This window comes from Gorilla gorilla, chromosome 20, assembly GCF_029281585.2.
Source record: "Gorilla gorilla gorilla isolate KB3781 chromosome 20, NHGRI_mGorGor1-v2.1_pri, whole genome shotgun sequence".
Taxonomy (NCBI): Eukaryota; Metazoa; Chordata; class Mammalia; order Primates; family Hominidae; genus Gorilla; species Gorilla gorilla.
In genome coordinates this window covers 11,268,160-11,286,417 of record NC_073244.2, presented here as the reverse complement: position 1 = coordinate 11,286,417, position 18,258 = coordinate 11,268,160, and the positions used below count along the sequence as shown (strand labels likewise).

General features: G+C 51.8%; 1 long non-coding RNA gene across 1 annotated transcript; it reads left to right on the top strand.

The window, feature by feature from the left end:
* Window positions 1-8,428: 8,428 nt before the first annotated feature.
* LOC129528851 (uncharacterized) lies at window positions 8,429-14,095 on the top strand. The gene is made up of 2 exons (XR_008674118.1): window positions 8,429-8,474; window positions 13,796-14,095. It is a non-coding gene; the product is annotated as an uncharacterized lncRNA (long non-coding RNA).
* Window positions 14,096-18,258: the final 4,163 nt, after the last annotated feature.

Here is an 18,258-nt window from a genome sequence, read left to right as displayed (position 1 = left end):
TGTCTTTGCAGAGCCGCCTCCTCCAGGAAGCCTTCTATGATCCCTCTTGCCCTGTGCACCTCCCAGACAGCTCCGTCACCCTGTTTTTCAGCCTGTTTGATCCTGGCTCCATCTTCTTCCACAACAGCAAGGGTTTGCTTATTTTATTTTATTTATTTATTTATTGGAGACAGAGTCTCGCTCTGTCACCCAGGGTGGAGTGCAATGGCGCAACCTTGGCTCACTGCAACCTCCGCCTCCCATGTTCAAGCAATTCTACTCAGTCTCCTGAGTAGCTGGGATTACAGGTGTGCGCCAGCACACCCTACTAATTTTTATATTTTTAGTAGAGATGGGGTTTCGCCATGTTGGCCAGGCTAGTCTCAAACTCCTGACCTCAGGTGATCTGCCTGCCTCCACCTCCCAAAGTGCTGGGATTACAGGTGTGAGCCACCGTGCCCAGCTAATTTTTGTATTTTTGTATTTATTCATTTTTGAGGCAGAGTCTTGCTCTGTCACCCAGGCTGGAGTGCAGTGGCGCGACGTCAGCTCACTGCAACCTCTGCCTCCCAGGTTCAAGAGATTCTCCTGCCTCAGCCTCTCGAGTAGCTGGGACTACAGGTGCCCGCCACCACGCCTGGCTAATTTTTGTATTTTTGGTAGAGACAGCATTTCACTATGTTGGCCAGGCTGTTCTCAAACTCCTGACCTTGTGATCTGCCCGTCTCGGCCCCCCAAAGTGCTGGAATTATAGGCATGAGCCCTGCTCCCGGCCCCAGACACCATTTCCTTGGAGTGCCCCTCTCTGGCTCGAACCCGGGACCAGGGCCCTGCCAACAACAGGATTTTCTCTAATCGTGTCCTTTTTCATCAACAAAACCCTAATGGAAAACGCCTCCCTCTCATTCCTCAGGGAAGCAGTCATTTTTGTTTTTCTCTCATTACATAGATTGCAACAATTGAGGCACCTCCCATGAATGGCGCCGTGATTAATTCCACCTCCCGTGTTGGGGCTTCCGTGCCCCCCATGTCCCCTGTCCCCCGTTGTGAGTGGATCCTGGGCAGCGGGGGTGGGAAGAACGCAATCAAGCTCAGGCGGTGGCGTTTCATTTCCTAACAATAGCAAGATTCCCCACCCAGGGACACGGGCACATGTATCATCAAAGAAAATAAAAGCCTAGGGGTGGGATTGCAGGATCCTTTGGGGGCAAGTTTTGCACGAAATCTCTGAGACTTTGATTTCTGCCATCTCTTTATGCACCAAACCTTGGGCTTTTCATGCATTTTTTTTTTTTTTTTTTTTAAGTCCGAGTCTTGCTCTTGTCGCCCAGGCTGGAGTGCAATGGCGTGATTTCGGCTCACTGCAACCTCTGCCTCCTGGGTTCAAGCGATTCTCCTGCCTCAGCCTCCCAAGTAGCTGGGATTATAGACGCCCACCCCCCTACCACGCCCAGCTAAGTTTTGTATTTTTAGTAGAGATGGGGTTTCACCATGTTGGCCAGGCTGGTCTCAAACTCCTGACCTCAGGTGATCCGCCCACCTCGGCCTCCCAAAGTGCTGGGATTACAGGCGTCAGCTGCTGCACCCGGCCTTTTTCTTTTTCTTTTTTTTTTCTGAGATGGAGTCTTGCCCTGTCGTCCAGGCTGGAGTGCAGTGGCGCGATCTCGGCTCACTGCAACCTCTGCCTCTGGGGTTCAAGCCGTTCTCCTGCCTCAGCCTCCCGAGTAGCTGGGATTACAGGTGTGTGGCATCACGCCCGGCTAATTTTTTTGTATTTTTAGTAGAGACGGGGTTGTACTATGTTGGCCAGGCTGGTCTCAAACTCCTGATCTCAAGAGATCAGCCCTCCTCGGCCTCCCAAAGTGCTGGTATTACAGGAGTGAGCTACTGTGCCTGGCCATCATCTATTTTTTTTTTTTTTTTTTTTAATAGAGGCAAGGTCTCACTCTGTTGCCTAGGCTGGAGTGCAGTAGCACGATCATGGCTCACTGCAGTCTTGACCTCCCAGGCTCAAGTGATCCTCCCACCTCAGCCTCCTGAGTAACTGGTACCACAGGCAGACACCACAACACCCGCCGATTTTTTTTTTTTTTTTTTTTTTAAAGAAATAGCATCTTGGCCGGACGTGGTGGCTCACGCCTGTAATCCCAGCACCAGCACTTTGGGAGTCCGAGGCAGGCAAATCACTTGAGGCCAGGCATTTGAGACCAGCCTGGCCAACATGGCAAAAACCTGTCTCTACTAAAAATACAAAAATTAGCCAGGCGTGGTGGCAGGTGCCTGTAAGCCCAGTTACTCAGGAGGCTGAGGCAGGAGAATCGCTGGAACCCAGGAGACAGAGGTTGCAGTGAGCCGAGATCACACCACTGCACTTCAGCCTGGGTGACAGAGGGAGACTCCATCTCAAAAAAGAAAAAGAAAAACAAGATTATTAGTATACAGAAAAGGCCGAGGACCCAGACAGAAGAGGGTCCCTCAGTCACCTGGGAATCCCTGTGGGATGACATTGGGTTGACAGCTTTTGAGCTCCATCTGGACCCTCTGACCAGCCCCTAGCCCTCTCCCCTCCTCCCTTGTCCTGGGAAGGGGCCCTAAACCAGGAGTTTGCTTCGGCAGCATTGGGTAAACTTGTGCAAACACCTTTCACTCTCTGAGCACCCCTGAATCCTCCATCCCTCCAAAGTGGGGACATAAAGGGCCGCTTCTTAGTGACAAGGCACAGAGACAGCAGGCATGTCCCTCAAGGTCACACAGCAAATCGGGGAGAGAGAGGGGAATGGGCCCCATTGGTCTCTGCCTTCCTTCCCAAACTCTTCAACTCGGGATGGTTGACAGCTGTCTCCCCTGGCCTGGACTTACCAGCGTCTGGCAGTCAAACTGTCAGGAAGACAGGCCAGATGAATTTGTTTTTCTGAATATCTCAATGCAGCGCCGGGAGCCAGGTCCACCCGCCCAGTGCCCGACTTCCACGCCGCAAGCCTCCCCTCGCCCCCCACCAGCCTTTGTCAATATCTCAAAGTGGCAGGCGAAATCCCCTTCAATGGAAACCTCGGCGAATCTTTTCTTTTACCCTCAGTATTTGTTTATTTTCCTCCCTCCCTTCTCCTTCCTCCCCCATCTCAGAGAGGAAGCGATTAGATTAACGGGCAGAGGAGGACAAGAAAAGACGAACAAAGACGCCCGCCTTTTGGGCCCAGCCGCTCAGAATGGGGGATTTGCAGGCGAAGAATGTGGACGGGGGGGAAAGTGGAACGTGGAATTGAGTGGGTTGAATGGAGCGGCCGAGCAGAGGATTTTACCAGCTCAAGGGACAAAGGCGCCGGCCGCGGGGCCTCCTTGGCAAAGCCAAGCTGCCAACACCTGCTCCTTTTTCAGGAACCACAATAGGGACTTTAAACATCAGCTGCGACCTCCAGGATCCTGACAGCGCCTGGCCCGTGGGGCTCAGCGGTCCAGGGGGTTGCAGGGACATAAAGGGCAGCAGAAGTCCCCCCCTCTGAGCCCAGGGCTGCGAGTGGGAGGCTCTGGCATCCACCAGCTTGGGTCTGAATCCCAGCTCTGCTATTCATTCATTCATTCATTCATTCATTCATTCATTCATTCATTCAGTGTTTCCTGAGCACCTGCTATGTGCCAGGCCTGATTCTAGGACCCCAAGGACCCAGCAGTGAATTAGCCAGAAACAAAATTCCTTGCCCCCGTGTGGCTGACCTTCAAACACACTGTACGACCTTGGGACCGTGGCTTTGCTGCTGTGGGCCTCAGTTTTCCACATCTGGAAATGGAATGATGTTCATGCACACCTCACGGGAAGTTAGGGTGGTCAAGCAGCCCCCAGAAAAGTCTGGGCCAGAGTGGGTGTCCCTAAGTGTTAGCTGACATTAGATGCTCTCCCCTTCGGCCTTTTTTCTTTTTGAGATGGAGGCTCACTCTGTGGCCCAGGCTGGAGCACAGTGGCATGATCTCAGCTCACCGCAACCTCCACCTCCTGGGTTCAAGCGATTCTCCTGCCTCAGCCTCCCGAGTAGCTGGGACCACAGGCAGGCACCACCACACCCAGCTAATTTTTTGTACTTTTTTCTTTTTGTAGAGATGTGGTTTCACCATGTTGCCTAGGCTGGTCGCAAACTCCTGGGCTCAAGCCATCCTCCCACCTCAGCCACCCAAAGTGTTGGGATTACAGGCGTGAGCCACCGCGCCCGGATGGCATGGCTGATATCTGGGGCTGTGTTACTCTCTGAGGTGGGGAGTGTCCTGTGCATTTTAGGTTGTGCCACAGCATCGCTGGCCTCCACCCATTGGATACCAGCAGCACACCCCCGCTACGGAGAGGTGACAAGCACAAATACCCCCAGACATGGTCAAGTGTCCCTTGGGGGGGCAGAATCACCCACAAGGAGAACTGCTGTGTTACATCACTCCCCGGCCCAAGGTTAGACTACAGGACGGACTTCCCACTGCAGCCCTCCCTCACCTCTTCTGCTGGAATCCTTTCCCTTGGCCTCCAGGGCCTTCTCTGTCTTCCAACTCCCTGCCCAGCCACTGGCCCCTGAAAAACAGGGAGCCCAGCCCTGGAGCCCACCCCCATCCTCTCCCCGGCATTGGATTATCTGTTCCTGGGGTCGGACAGAATGCCTGCATCTATGTGATGTGGACATACTGGTGTCTTTGGGGGTTGGGGTGGGGAAGGGGTCAGGCTAAGGGGCTGTCCTGTCCCTTCCTCTGCTGGGGAAATCATGAGCTGAAGGCTGAGTCTCTGAGGGAGGCCTCTGTCCCTCCCCCTGGCTGGGGTGCAGGTCAGGACCTAGACTGGCAGAAGGGGGTGCTTCAGGGCAGAGAGAGGGGCCATTTGAGGTCCTGATACCTTGAGATCCAGGGTGTTCCTAGTACCTCCCACCCCAAAGCATGCATGCATTCATTCCTTCATTCATCAGTATTTTTATTTTTATTTATTTATTTTTTTTACTGGAGTCTCTGTTGCCCAGGCTGGAGTGCAGTGGCGCGATCTCAGCTCAGTGCAACCTCTGCCTCCTGGGCTCAAGTGATTCTCCTGTCTCAGCCTCCCGAGTAGCTGGGATTACAGGTCCATGCCACCAAGCCTGGCTAATTTTTGTGTTTTTAGTAGAGATGCAGTTTCACTATATTGGCCAGGCTGGTCTTGAACTCCTGACCTCAAGTGATCTGCCCGCCTCAGCCTCCCAAAGTACTGGGATTACAGGCGTGAGCCACCATGCCCGGCCCCACATTCATCAGTATTTACCTCCCTTTCCTGGTGCCCGACCCTGTGCTGGGCTCTGGAGAACCATCAGTGAGCACCACAGACCTGACCCCATCCACACATGGTTTACAGTCCAGGCAGGAGGCGGACCCAGGAAAGGGTGGTTCTGACCTGGGTGATTAGAGAAAAGAGGGGGTGTCTGGGCCAGCCTGGAGGTCAGAGGAGGTGACTGAGTCTGGAAGAATAAGAAGTGGTTCATTGGGTGAAGTCAAAGCACGGGGAGGCTGAGCAAACCTTAGAAGGAGCCTTCTTGGGGCTGGGTGCGATGGCTCACACCTGTAATCCCAGCACTTTGGGAGGCTGAGGCATGAGGCTCACTTGAGCCCAGGAGTTCGAGACCAGCCTGGGCAACATAGTGAAACCCCGTCTATACAAAAAGGTACAAAAATGAGGCATGGTGGCACATGCACCTATGGTCCCAGCTACTCTGGAGGCTGAGGTGTGAGGATCACCTGAGCCCAGGAGGTCGAGGCTGCAGTGAGTCAAGATCTCACCACTGCACTCCAGCATGGGTGACAGAACGAGACCCTGTCTCAAAAAAAAAAAAAAAAAAAAAAACAAAGGAGCTTTCTGGGAAGGACAGATGGGAGGCTAGAGGCCAGGGGGTAGCCAGGAACTGGAATCCGGGCAGGAGGGGGTCCTGGGGACAGGTGGGATAAGATCTGGGGAGGGGATGAGGGCGAGAAGAGACCAGGTCGACATCTGACTTTCTGGTTCGGGGACCAGGCAGACACGGGGGATAACCCTGAGAGGTTTGGGAGTGACACTGAGGTCAACCCGCACCCCGCTGGCTCTGATGTCCTGACAGGGGTCCCTCTGGGCTGTGGTGCTGTGGTAAACAGCAGTGGGGGAACCCTGCAGACAGTTCGTCCTGAACACCCCGACAGCCGAGTGACGGGTCTTTATTAGCTGGAGAGCTGCGTGGGTTTAAAATAGCATCGTGGCGGCAACAAAAGCAATCTGCCTCCTGAATTTTCATTCTGAACGGGTGATCTGCTTTTAATCAAGCAAGGCATCCCAAAATGCTCCTAATTACCCCGAGTCAAGGGCTCGGCAGTCATTTCGATGTCAGCATTCAGGCTGGCGTGATTAGATTTTCACCAAACGAGGGAGCTCGGCCAGAGCTCGATGTCAGGGTGAAGCCAGTCCTGGGATGTCCGGGGTGCCCTGATTTGGAACTGGGGGATGGAGGCTGCAGGGCGGAGACAAACCTCAGGACAGGGGAGTCGATTTCAGACTTGATCGGTGGCTTTGAAAAAGTCTCTGTCCCTTTGGGGGCCTCAGTTTCCCCATCTGTACAACGTGATGATGGTGATGATGAAATGAGATAGCACTTGAAAACGGTTTTTAAATTTTTTATGTTTTTGTTTTTTTTTTCTGAGACAGAATCTCACTCTGTCGCCCAGGCTGGAGTGCAGTGGCGCAATCTCGGCTCACTGCAAGCTCCGCCTCCCGGGTTCAAGCAATTCTCCTGCCTCAACCTCCCGAGTAGCTGGGATTACAGGCATGCGCCACCATGCCTGGCTAATTTTGTAGTTTTAGTAGAGACGGGGTTTCTCCATGTTGGTCAGGCTGGTCTCAAACTCCTGACCTCAGGTGATCCACCCACCTTGGCCTCCCAAAGTGCTGGGATTACAGGCGTGAGTCACCGCGCCTGACCCAAAGGTGCATCTTATATTTGACGGCATCTCAGAGCCCGTGGAATACAGTGACAAGTAGGTATGTGGCAGGGTGTGTTAGAAGGTGAGAAATGCTGTGGAAGGAAAAAAGAAAAGATGATGCTTTCAGGCTGGGCGCAGTGGCTCACGCCTGTAATCCCAGCACTTTGGGAGGTGGAGGCAGGCAGATCACCTGAGGTCAGGAGTTTGAGACAAGCCTGGCCAACACGGTGAAACCTCATCTCTGTGAAAATACAAAAATTAGCTGGGTGTGGTGGTGCGCACCTGTGATCCCAGCTACTCGGGAGGCTGAAGCAGGAGAATTGCTTGAACCGGGGAAGCAGAGGTTGCAGTGAGCCGAGGTGGCACCACTGCACTCCAGCCTGACGCGCAGGGCAAGACTGTGTCTAAAAAAACAAAACAAAACAAAACAAAACAGAATCTAAGGGGCAGTTCTGGGTGTCTGGGATATAAAATCCCCCCACGATGGCAAGTGCACAGCGGCTCATGCCTATAATCCCAGCACTTTGGGAGGCTGAGTGGAAGGATGACTTCAGGTCAGGAGTTTGAAACCAGCCTGGGCAACGTAAAGGTGTGTCTTTTTTTTTTTCCCGGCAGAACACATCTCTGCAAAAAATTTAAACATTAGCCAGGTAGGCCGGGCACGGTGGCTCATGCCTGTAATCCCAGCACTTTGGGAAGCCGAGGCGGGCGGATCACGAGGTCAGGAGATCAAGACCATCCTGGCTAACACGGTGAAACCCCGTCTCTACTAAAAATACAAAAAAATTAGCTGGGCGCGGTGGCGGGCACCTGTAGTCCCAGCTACTGGGGAGGCTGAAGCCAGAGAATGGTGTGAACCCGGGAGGCAGAACTTGCAGCGAGCCGAGATTGCGCCACTGCACTCCAGCCTGGGCGACAGAGCAAGACTCCATCTCAAAAATAAATAAATACATAAATAAATATAATCCCAGCACTTTGGGAGGCTGAGGTGGGCGGATCACGAGGTCAGGAGATCGAGACCATCCTGGCTAACACGGTGAAACCCTGTCTCTATTAAAAATACAAAATACAAAAAATTAGCTGGCGTGGTGGCGGGCGCCTGTAGTCCCAGCTACTTGGGAGGCTGAGGCAGAAGAATGGCGTGAACCCGGGAGGTGGAGCTTGCAGTGAGTCGAGATTGCGCCACTGCACTCCAGCCTGGGAGACAGAACGAGACTCTGTCTAAAAAAAAAAAAAAAAAAAAAAAAGAAAATTAGCCAGGTATGGTGGTGCACATCTCACATCTGCAGTCCCAGCGACCCAGGAGGCTGAGGCAGGAGGATCACTTGAGATTGGGAGTTTGGGGCTTCAGTGAGCTAAGATCGTGCCGTTGTACTCCAGCCTGGGTGACAGAGCAAGACTTTGTCTCAAAAAAAAAAAAAAAAAAAACAAAGAAAATTCTTCCCCCATGTAATAATGGTGAGATCATAGAAGGAACTGGAAGCATGGGGATGGTGGCTCTATGAGGCTACTCTGGGGAGCTACTAGGTCTCCTTGAAAGATTTAAATCCCAACAGGTGAGTTTGAGAAGCTTTAGGGCTTGAGGTTTGTGGTTTCTCTTGTGGTCTCAAGTCCCGTTGGTGGAGATGATAAACCATGTGGCTGCAGACCCTTGGAACATCCTATCATGGCCAGGAGGAAGGTGGATTGTGGGCAAAGTTTGCAGACTCTGAATCAGACAGGTCTGGCAGGAAATTCCAGCTGTACCTATTCCCTGCTATGTGACCTTGAGTGAATTATGTCCCTCCCTGAGCCTAGTTTCCTGACTGGTAGAATGGAGACCATATCAGCTCTTGGGGCCGGGCATGGTGGCACACGCCTGTAATCCCAGCACTTTGGGAGGCCAAGGCAGGTGGATCACCTAAGGTCAGGAGTTCGAGACCAGCCTGACCAATATGGTGAAACCCAATTTGTACTAAAAATACGAAAAATTAGCCAGGCGTGGTGGTGCACACTTGTAATCCCAGCTGCTCGGGAGGCTGAGGCAGGAAAATCGCTTTAACCCAGGAGGCAGAGGTTGTAGTGAGCTGAGATCGCGCCACTGCACTCCAGCCTGGGCAACAGAGTAAGATTCCGTTTCAAAAAAAAAAAAAAAAAAATCAGCTCTTACCCCATAGCGTGGGTGTGCAAATTCAATGTAAGCATGTAAACTCTCAAAAGAAGCGCTGTGCAGAGCGCCTGGACCACAGCAAAGGCTTGATAAATGTTACCAGTTAGGGTCTGGAGTCTTCCTTTTTGCCTAGGATCTATGCCACTGTCTGCCACCTTTTTCTGTGGTATCAAAAGCCTCCATTCCTGTTGTATCTGTTAGGATAGGCTTGGTTTTGCTGCAGTATCAAACAGCCCCTATGCCTCAGAGGCTAAGAACATCCAAAGTTTATTTCTCACTCACATTGTATATGCAATTGTGACCTGTTGGGCCAGGGACTTGAAGATTATCACTTCCCTCCAGGACCCTGGCTGATGGAGCAGTCACTGCCTGGAACTTGTTGATTTCTGTGGCAGAAGAAAACAGGGTTCTGGAGGGTATTTCATTAGCAGCTAATTGTTGTATTTTGAGTAGAGACAGGGTTTCACCATGTTGTCTAGAACCCATCCTACATCCCCACTCAATCCAACCCATTGCAGAAGCCAGGAAGTTCAATCCCAAACTGTGCTCATGTAATAGCCGTAGCTATGACATCCACCAAATCTCTTTGACATACAACCCTAAGCACTTCTTTTTTTTCTTTTCCAGAGACAGGGTCTTACTCTGTTCCCCCAGGCTGGAGTGCAGTGGTGTGATCATAGCTCACTGCAGCCTCGAACTCCCGGCCTCAAGTGATCCTCCCGCTTCAGCCTCCCAAGTAGTTAGGACCACAGGTGCACACCTCCATGCCCAGCTAATTTTTAAAAATTCTGTATAGGCCAGGCACGGTGGCTCACGCCTGTAATCCCGGCACTTTGGGAGGCCAAGGAAGGCAGATCACGAGGTCAGGAGTTCGAGACCAGCCTGACCAACATGGTGAAACCCCGTCTCTACTCAAAATACAAAAATTAGCCAGGCGTGGTAGTACGTGTCTGTAATCCCAGCTACTCAGGAGGCTGAGGCAGGAGAATCACTTGAACCCGGGAGGTGGAGGTTGCAGTGAGCTGAGATTGTGCAACTGTACTCCAGACTGGGTGACAGAATGAGACTCTGTCTCAAAAAAAAATTTGTGTGTGTGTGTGTGTGTGTGTGTAGAGACAGGGTCTTGCTACGTTGCCCAGGCTGGAGTGCAGTGGTGCCATCATAGCTCACTGCAGCCTCATCTCCCAGGCTCAAATGATCCTCCTGCCTTGGCCTTCCAAGTACCTGGGACTACAGCCATGTGCCACCACACTTGGCTAATTTTTTATCTTCTTGTAGAGACAAGGTCTCACTGTGTTTCCCAGGTTGGTCTCAAACTCCTGGCCTCAAGCAGTCCTCTCACCTTGGCCCCTCAAAGTGCTAGGACTGCAAGTGTGAGCCACTGTGCCTGACCAGCATTTATTTCTCCTTCTCACATCTGCAGATCAGCTGGGCTCAGTTCTACCCTGTGAATTGGGTCAGGCCGGGTCCATGTGTTTTTTTTTATCTTCCTTGGATTAGTGGCTCTTCAAGGCATTTTTGACCCAGGGCTAAAGGTTGGAGCAGGAGAGATCATGTAGAAACATGCAGTGACTCTGAAAACCTAAGTGCAGAATTGGCACACTGTCACATTCCCTCACATTGCCTTGACCAAAGCAAGTCACATAGCTGGGATGGCCTCAGTGGGGCAGGGAAGTGCATTTCTCCCATAAACTTTGGGAAGAGGTTGAATGAAATTTGCTGAAGAATAATCTAATCTTCTATGTTTCAGAAGGTAAAGATCAACAAATATTTGACAAGACCACTATTAATTACCATGCAGGCACCATATACATAAATGTCAGGTTGTAAAGTGAAAAGTTCAGGGGTATATGGACTTCAGGAATGGCTGGATCCAGAAGCCCCCTTTTCTCAGTGTCTCTGCTCTGTCTTCAGGCCCTTACAAGACGGCTGTAGGTTTGAGTCCAGCAGGGAGAGCCTGCATTTTGATACTTCCTTTTCAGGTGTCAAATCTCTCAGATAGCATGCAACGAAGAAACAGCAACCTCTATCGCTTGATTGACACATACAATGAGCAAATTATAGGCTTCTTTCTCACTGTTCCCTTGCACTCTCCGTCACACTGAGCAGCTCATCTTCTGCAGAACAGGCTCTTGTTTCCACAGGTTCCCCCCTCCCCGCGTTTGCTCACGCCGTACCTCCCCACCATGTTCCCCAAGGGGGATCAGATTATACAAACTAAGTATCACAGGCTCCCAGGGGGCCAGGCTGGAGTTCTTTGCACGGATTCCTGATCCTGCAGCCCCTTCTCAGATCCTCCCACAAGTGCATTTGCTTGGACCCAAGTCCGCCAGGCTGGAATGCGAGCCTCTTGGCTGAGGTCAGAATATGAGGGCGGCAGGCAGCATGGAGTTTGTTTAATTGATTTGCGCTTAACTGGCTGCCTTCCCGGATGGGCCCTGGAGGAGGGGACAGGGTGGATTCTGGAGCTTGCCTTGGGCACTTTGCTGACTGGTGCACCTCCCCGGGTCCAAGGATGCTGGGATTCTGCTAAGGCTCAGTGCAGAGCCCAGCCCTCTGGAGGGATCCTAGGCTAGGGAGAGAAAGAGCTAGACTCAGGCACTCCCAGCCTTAAGCACCAAGGGCTGGGCAAGAAGGCATGACACAGCAGTGAGAGCACCTTATGGGGAGTCCAACAGACCTGTGTTCAAATCCCCACTTGATCACTTATCCACTATAACCTTAGCTGAGCCACTTCAGCTTGTATGCCTCAGTTTCCCCATCTGTATAAATGAAGGAAGACACAGCATCTAACTCATGGGGCTGTTGCAAAGAGTGAACACATGACAGCAGGGGCTGGCAAGCTTTTTCTGTAAGGGGCCAGAAAGTCAAAAGTTTTGGCCAGAAAGTCAACTCTGCCAGTCGTGTAAAAGCAGTCATAGATGATAGCTGAGCAAATGAGCATGGTTGTGTGCCAGCAAAACTTTATTTGTTGACGCTGACATTGGAATTTCATATTTTCATGTGTCCCGAAAGACAAGTTTTTTTTTTTTTATTTTATGTTTACTATTTTCTTTTTTTTAGAGACGGGGTCTTGCTCTGTCACCCAGGCTGGAGCGCAATGGTGCCATCATAGCTCACTGTAGCCTCGAACTCCTGGGCTCAAGGGATCCTCTCCCCTCAGCTTCCTGAGTAGCTGGGACCACAGGCTCACACCACTACACCCAGGTAATTTTTAAATTTTTTGTGGAAATGGGGTTTTGCTATGTTGCTCAGGCTGGTCTCTAACTCCTGGCCTCAAGCAATCCTCCTGCCTCACCTCCCAAAACACTGACATGACTACAGGCATGAGCCAACTGTGTTCAGCACCACAATATTATTTTATTTTTTCAACTATTAAAAAAGTTGGCCGGGCGCAGTGGCTCACGCCTGTAATCCCAGCACTTCGGGAAGCCGAGGTGGGTGGATCACGAGGTCAGGAGATCGAGACCATCCTGGCTGATGCGGTGAAACCCCGTCTCTACAAAAAATACAAAAAATTAGTCGGGCATGGTGGCGGGCGTCTGTGGTCCCAGCTACTCAGGAGGCTGAGGCAGGAGAGTGGTGTGAACCCAGGAGGCGGAGCTGGCAGCGAGCTGAGATTGCACCACTGCACTCCAGCCTGGGTGACACAGTGAGACTCCGTCTCAAAAAAAAAAATTAAAAACAGGGGTTGGACTGTATTTGTCCCTGGCTGACTTCCGAAGTACAGCATTTACAAGAGCACTTAGCACATAGAAAGGGATCAACAAATACTGCTGCTATTATTATCAATCTTGTTTTTGATCCCGAGTCACAAAGGAGACCTCAGAGCCAGGATGTGAGATCTAATGAGGACCTCAAACATCCATTTTACGAATGAGGCTGCTCCGCTTCTTAGCCCTGTGGCCTGGAGAAAGTGGTTTCACCTCTCTGAGCCTCAGTCTTCCCATCTGTACAATGGGTACAACATCACCTCCCTAAGAGGCAAAGTAATGACCCATTCCTCCACCCTCTTGTATTATCACTCTGCTCTCCTGGTGTGAACATACATCTCTGCTTCATGCTTCTGGGCCTTTGTTCTTGCTGGTCTCTCCAGCAAGAACCCACTCCCCCTTCTCACCCATTGACTCTGTCTCAAACTTGGGGATCAGCACAGAAAGTGCCTCCTCCAGGATACCTTTCCCAACCTCACATTGGATCAGGAACCTTTTCCAACCTCCCTTATCACAGCAAATGTCACACTAGGCTGGGAGTATCTGTGCTAGACATAGAAAAATCCAGGGCTGGTACTTTTCTGGGTACAAGGCTGGGCCAAAGTGGGGCACCACAGATATAGATGGAATTTAATGTCTTTCTTTTTCCCTTCCTTCCAATTCCCAATCTCTCTTACTCTCAGCTCCTCCTTCCCCCCTCCTTTTCTTCCTTCCCTGTCTCCCAGAAACCCCTTGGGACCCAGAGCCATTGAAAACTCTTGCTCTCTTTATCTCCTGTGGCAGACAGATCCTAAAGTGGCTCCCATGATTTCTGCCTTCTGGTGTTCACATCCTGTGCATAATTCCCTACTCTTGAGTGTGGGCATGACCTGTGACTTGTTTCTCATCAACAGTATATAGCACAGGTGACAGAATGTTGCTTCCATGATTATATTACCTTACATAAGACTCTATCTGGCTAGCAATCTCACTACTGTTTTTCTCTCTTACTGGCACATGGTCACATTGTGAACAGCCCAGGGTGGGGACCATATTGCAAGGAACTGTGGGCAGCCTCTTGAAGCTGAGAGCAGAATCCAGCCAATGGCAAGAAGCCAGGCACCTCAATCCTGCAGCCACAAGGAAATGAATCCTGCTAGCAACCCGAGAAGGCTTAGAAATGGATCCTTCCCCAGTCGAGCCTCTGATGAGACCATAGTCCTGGTTGACACCAAAACTGTAACCTTGTAAGAAACCCTAATGCAGGGGCCCCAGCTAAGCCATGCTCAGATTCCCAATCCATGGGAACTGTGAGATAATAAATGTGTTGCTTGAAGCTGCTAGGTTTGTGGGTACTTTGTTACACAGCAATAGCTAATGGATACACCTCCATTTAAACATTTCCTTCAAGGCTCTTCTACAGCACAGGTGCAATCCAAGGAGTCCCAGATCTCCCACCCGATCTCCCTGGGCACCACCTTCATGAGGCCCATGGCCATGGGGTGAGGTGTGGCTGCCTTGGGTCTCTTGTAAGCAGGGCTGTGCAGCAACAGCCAGAAAGGGGTGGCCAAGGACATGGTGGCTCTTGTCCCCAAGCCTGTGGGATCCAGACCACCTGCCCCTGGGCAGAAGAAAGCAGCAGGACCATGGGACCTCATCCTAGGCAGGGGCTTTTCCATGGTCACCCTGGCTCTTGGGATGTGTCTGCCCTGGACAATTGGTTCTAGTGTGGGACACTTATAACTGTCATTGACTCATGAGATGCCTGCCATTCGTTGGCCCAGACAGAGAATTCAATCACACTGAAGAAAGAAAAAAATTCATTCTCTTCTATTCTCTTTCCATTCTGCAGAGCCACTCTGTCCAACATGGCAGCCACTAGCCATGGGTGGCTGTTTACATTTAAATTAATTAAAATCAAACAAAATTTGATAGAAAGCAGAGTCTCAAAGAGATACCTGTACACTCACATTCATAGCAGCATGATTCACGACAGGCAAAAGCCGAAAACAACACAAGTGTTTCATCAGATGAATGGATGAGCAAAATGTGATCTATGCATAAAATGGAATATTACTCAGCCTTAAAAAGGAAGGAAATTCTGATACAGGCGATGACGTTGATGAACCTTGAGGACATCACACTCAGTGAGAGAAGCCAGACACAAAAGAACAAATCTTGTGTGACTCCACTCCTAGGAGATCCCTAGAGTCATCAGATTCACAGAGACAGAACGTAGGATGGGGAGTGCCAGGGGCTGGGGAGGGGGATGGGGAGTGAGTGTTTCATGGAGACGGAGTTTCAATTTGGGAAGATGAGAAAGTTTTGGAAATAGTGATGGAGTTTCTCCACGTTGGCCAGGCTGGTCTCGAAGTCTTGACCTCAGGTGATCTACCCGCCTCAGCCTCCCAAAGTGCTGGGATTATGGGCGTGAACCTCTGCGCCCAGCCTTGATTTTCCTTTTAAAGTGCCAGGGGGTCTCTGGTTTACAGATCCCAGCCAATACCTGGACCTGGGAGAATTTAGTAACTGGGTTTTGTTTTCCCCGTGAATCCCACAACTGTTCTCTGAACAGCAGCCAGAGGGTGCCTGTGAGGACCTAAGTCAGATCTCGTCCCTCCTCTGCCCACAGCCCTCCATGGCTCCCACCTCCCTCAGGGTCAAAGCCCAAGTCCTCCCCGAGGCCTACCAGGCCCTGCACGACCTGCCCCAGCCCCTCCCTGCCCTCTCCTCCTCCTTGACTCCCCCTCACTCACTCTGCTCCAGCCACATGGGCCTCCTCGTTGTTCCTCCAACACCCCAGGTGAGGTCTTGCCTCAGGGCCTTTGCACAGGCTGTGCCCTCTGCTGGCAAGCTGTTCCTTCCAAAAGCCATGTGGCAGCCTCCCTAGCCCCCTTTGTGTCTTTGCTTCAGTGTCTCCTCAGTGAAACCCTCATCTGCATCCTAACTAAAAGCTTCAAGCCCTACTCAGAATTGACAGCCCCCTCCTCTTCTACCCTTCAGACAAGAGAGCCTGGGACTCCCTCAACAGTGCTCCGAAGCTAAGAGCCTAGGATATCCCGGCTTGCCCACGACCTTGTCCTCAGCCTGGCCTTTCCCCAGCTCGCTCTGCCCCTCCCTGCAGCAGTTCAGAAATTCGTCTGGTGCACAGATGCCAGGCGGGAAAATTAATTGGGCCTTCCTGGGGCTGCTCTCTCTGCTCCCCCGTCAATAACAGCCGTAAAGCGGGATTTATGCGGCCGCGCTGGCTCCTGATGGAAACTGGGAGGAGGGGCAAAACATTCTAGAAAAGTCAATCCCTTGCCCAGGGAGCCGCCGGCGGCTGGGGCTCTGGGACCAGAGCCATCTCCCTGCTGCCCTTCCCTGGGTTGGGTGGGCGGGGAGGGAGGACATCGTCCTGGCTCTCCCCGTCTCTGGTTGGGAATCACATATCTAATTATATCTCACATGTGGGCCGGGCACGGTGGCTCACGCCTGTAATCCCAGCACTTTGGGAGGCTGAGGCAGGCGGATCACTTGAGGCCAGGAGTTCAAGACCAGCTTGGGCAACACGGTGAAACCCCGTCTCTACTAAAAATACAAAATATTAGCCAGGCGTGGTGGCAGGTGCCTGTAATGCCAGCTACTGGGGAGGCTGAGGCAGGAGAATCGCTTGAACCTGGGAGGCAGAAGTTGCAGTAAGTTGAGATTGCGCCACTGCCCTCCAGCCTGGGTGACAGACCAAGACTCTGTCTCAAAAAAATATATATATATTATATCCCACATGTATAAGCACCTGTTGTAGGCTAGGCTCCGTCCCAGGTGTTTTTGGAACATCAACATATTTAAAATTGGGAGGCAGGAATTTTTATGTCCCTTTTACCAACAGGGAAACAGTGACACAGAGAGGTCAAGCAATTTGCTGAAGGTTGCACAGCGAGAAAGCAGCAGAGCTGGGATTCGAACCCCGGGCTGTTAGGCTCACATTTGACATTCTCAACCACTTAAGCACGGCCCACTGCGGCTTTTATATGTCTGGTATCTACATTGCAACCCCTCAAGGCTCCCAGAGTTGAGATGGTTGGGCTGAGTGTACCAGGAGGTGAGCGGTGCAGTTTGGATTTGAAGCTCCATGGTGGTGGATGTTCTCTCTCATGTCTAAGACCGTTGTTACTGAAGGCCTCCTCTTTTCCTACTCTGGGTAAGAAAGGAGGGGACATCTGGGTGTCGCCAGCTTCCAAACTTTATTCTTATTTATTTTCTTTTGAGCCAGTTGCTGTGGTTGCCACAGTTGTCCCTGGCTTAGGGGTTTGTGAGGACTAGCATGTGAAAGGATGATACAGGCAGTTGGGAAAGACACAGTCACATCTTGATTTAACTGAGGGCTGCTGGCTACAGAGGATTTAACTGAGGGCTTCAGGAGCTATTGCAAGGAGCCTGCTTGAAACTCTTACATCTGCTGATCCCTCTGGTGTCCGTTGCTTTTCCTTTCCTCTCCCTCCTCAGTAGAGGCTCTTCCAGGCACCCCTGGGGAGGTCATGTAGGATCTGAATTCAAATCCCAACTCTGCTGTGTGACCTTGGGGAAGCGTCTTCCCCTCTCTGGGCTCAGCATTCTTATCGGAAACCCGGGGCTAATAGCAGCAGGGTTGTGCAGTTACATGGAGCAGGCATAGAGAGGAGAAAGTCCAGCCCTGACTGAACACGCGGTGGGCTTTTAACTATTTTTCTTACTGTTTTTATGTCGCCTTCCGACTGCAGAGAGAGCGAGAGAGAGCGGGGCGGGGAGGCTGCCATCTCTCCCCGGAGCCATTCCCGCAATTCCCGGACCCAATCCAGCGGCCTCCCTCTTCCACAGGCGCTGCAGGGACGGGTTTGATGGACATGTTTTTTGCACGGAAAAAAGCTGGAGGAATTGTATTTTGCCAAAAGTGTCAGCCGGAGAGAAAATATTTCCCGCATCTCTGGCGAGTGTTGACGGGCAGCAGCCAGCGCGCTGCTGGGGGGGTGGGCGGGAGGGGGCTGCACACATCCTGGGGCCGCTGTCCCCACCTCTGTCCCAGCTGCCTCATCAGCCTCCGAGACGCCCCACTGCAGCCCTGTCCACACCCCGCCCCTCCCCTCCTCTCCAGCCCCCTGCCTAGCTTTTCCCCTCCGACATCCTCTCTCAGACATCCCAGCCTCTCTCTCTTTCTTTCTCTCCTTCGTAAGTATGGAATGAGAAAATGATATTAGAGCTGTGATTTGCAAAACGAGGCGTTTGCCTGGACAAGGGGGTGAGCAGGAGGCACCATCAGTGCCAAGGCCCTGGGGCAGGACAGACCCTGGCGTGTTGGAGGAACAGCGAGGGGGCTCGTGTGGCTGCAGCAGAGTGAGGAGGGGGAGAGGAGGAGGAGAGGGCAGGGAGGGGACAGGGCAAAGTAGGGAAGGGACAGGGCAAGGTGTGCAGGGCTTTGCGGGCTGTGGGGAGGACTTCGGGTTTTATTCAAGGGGTACTAGGGATCCCTGGGAGGGATTTGAG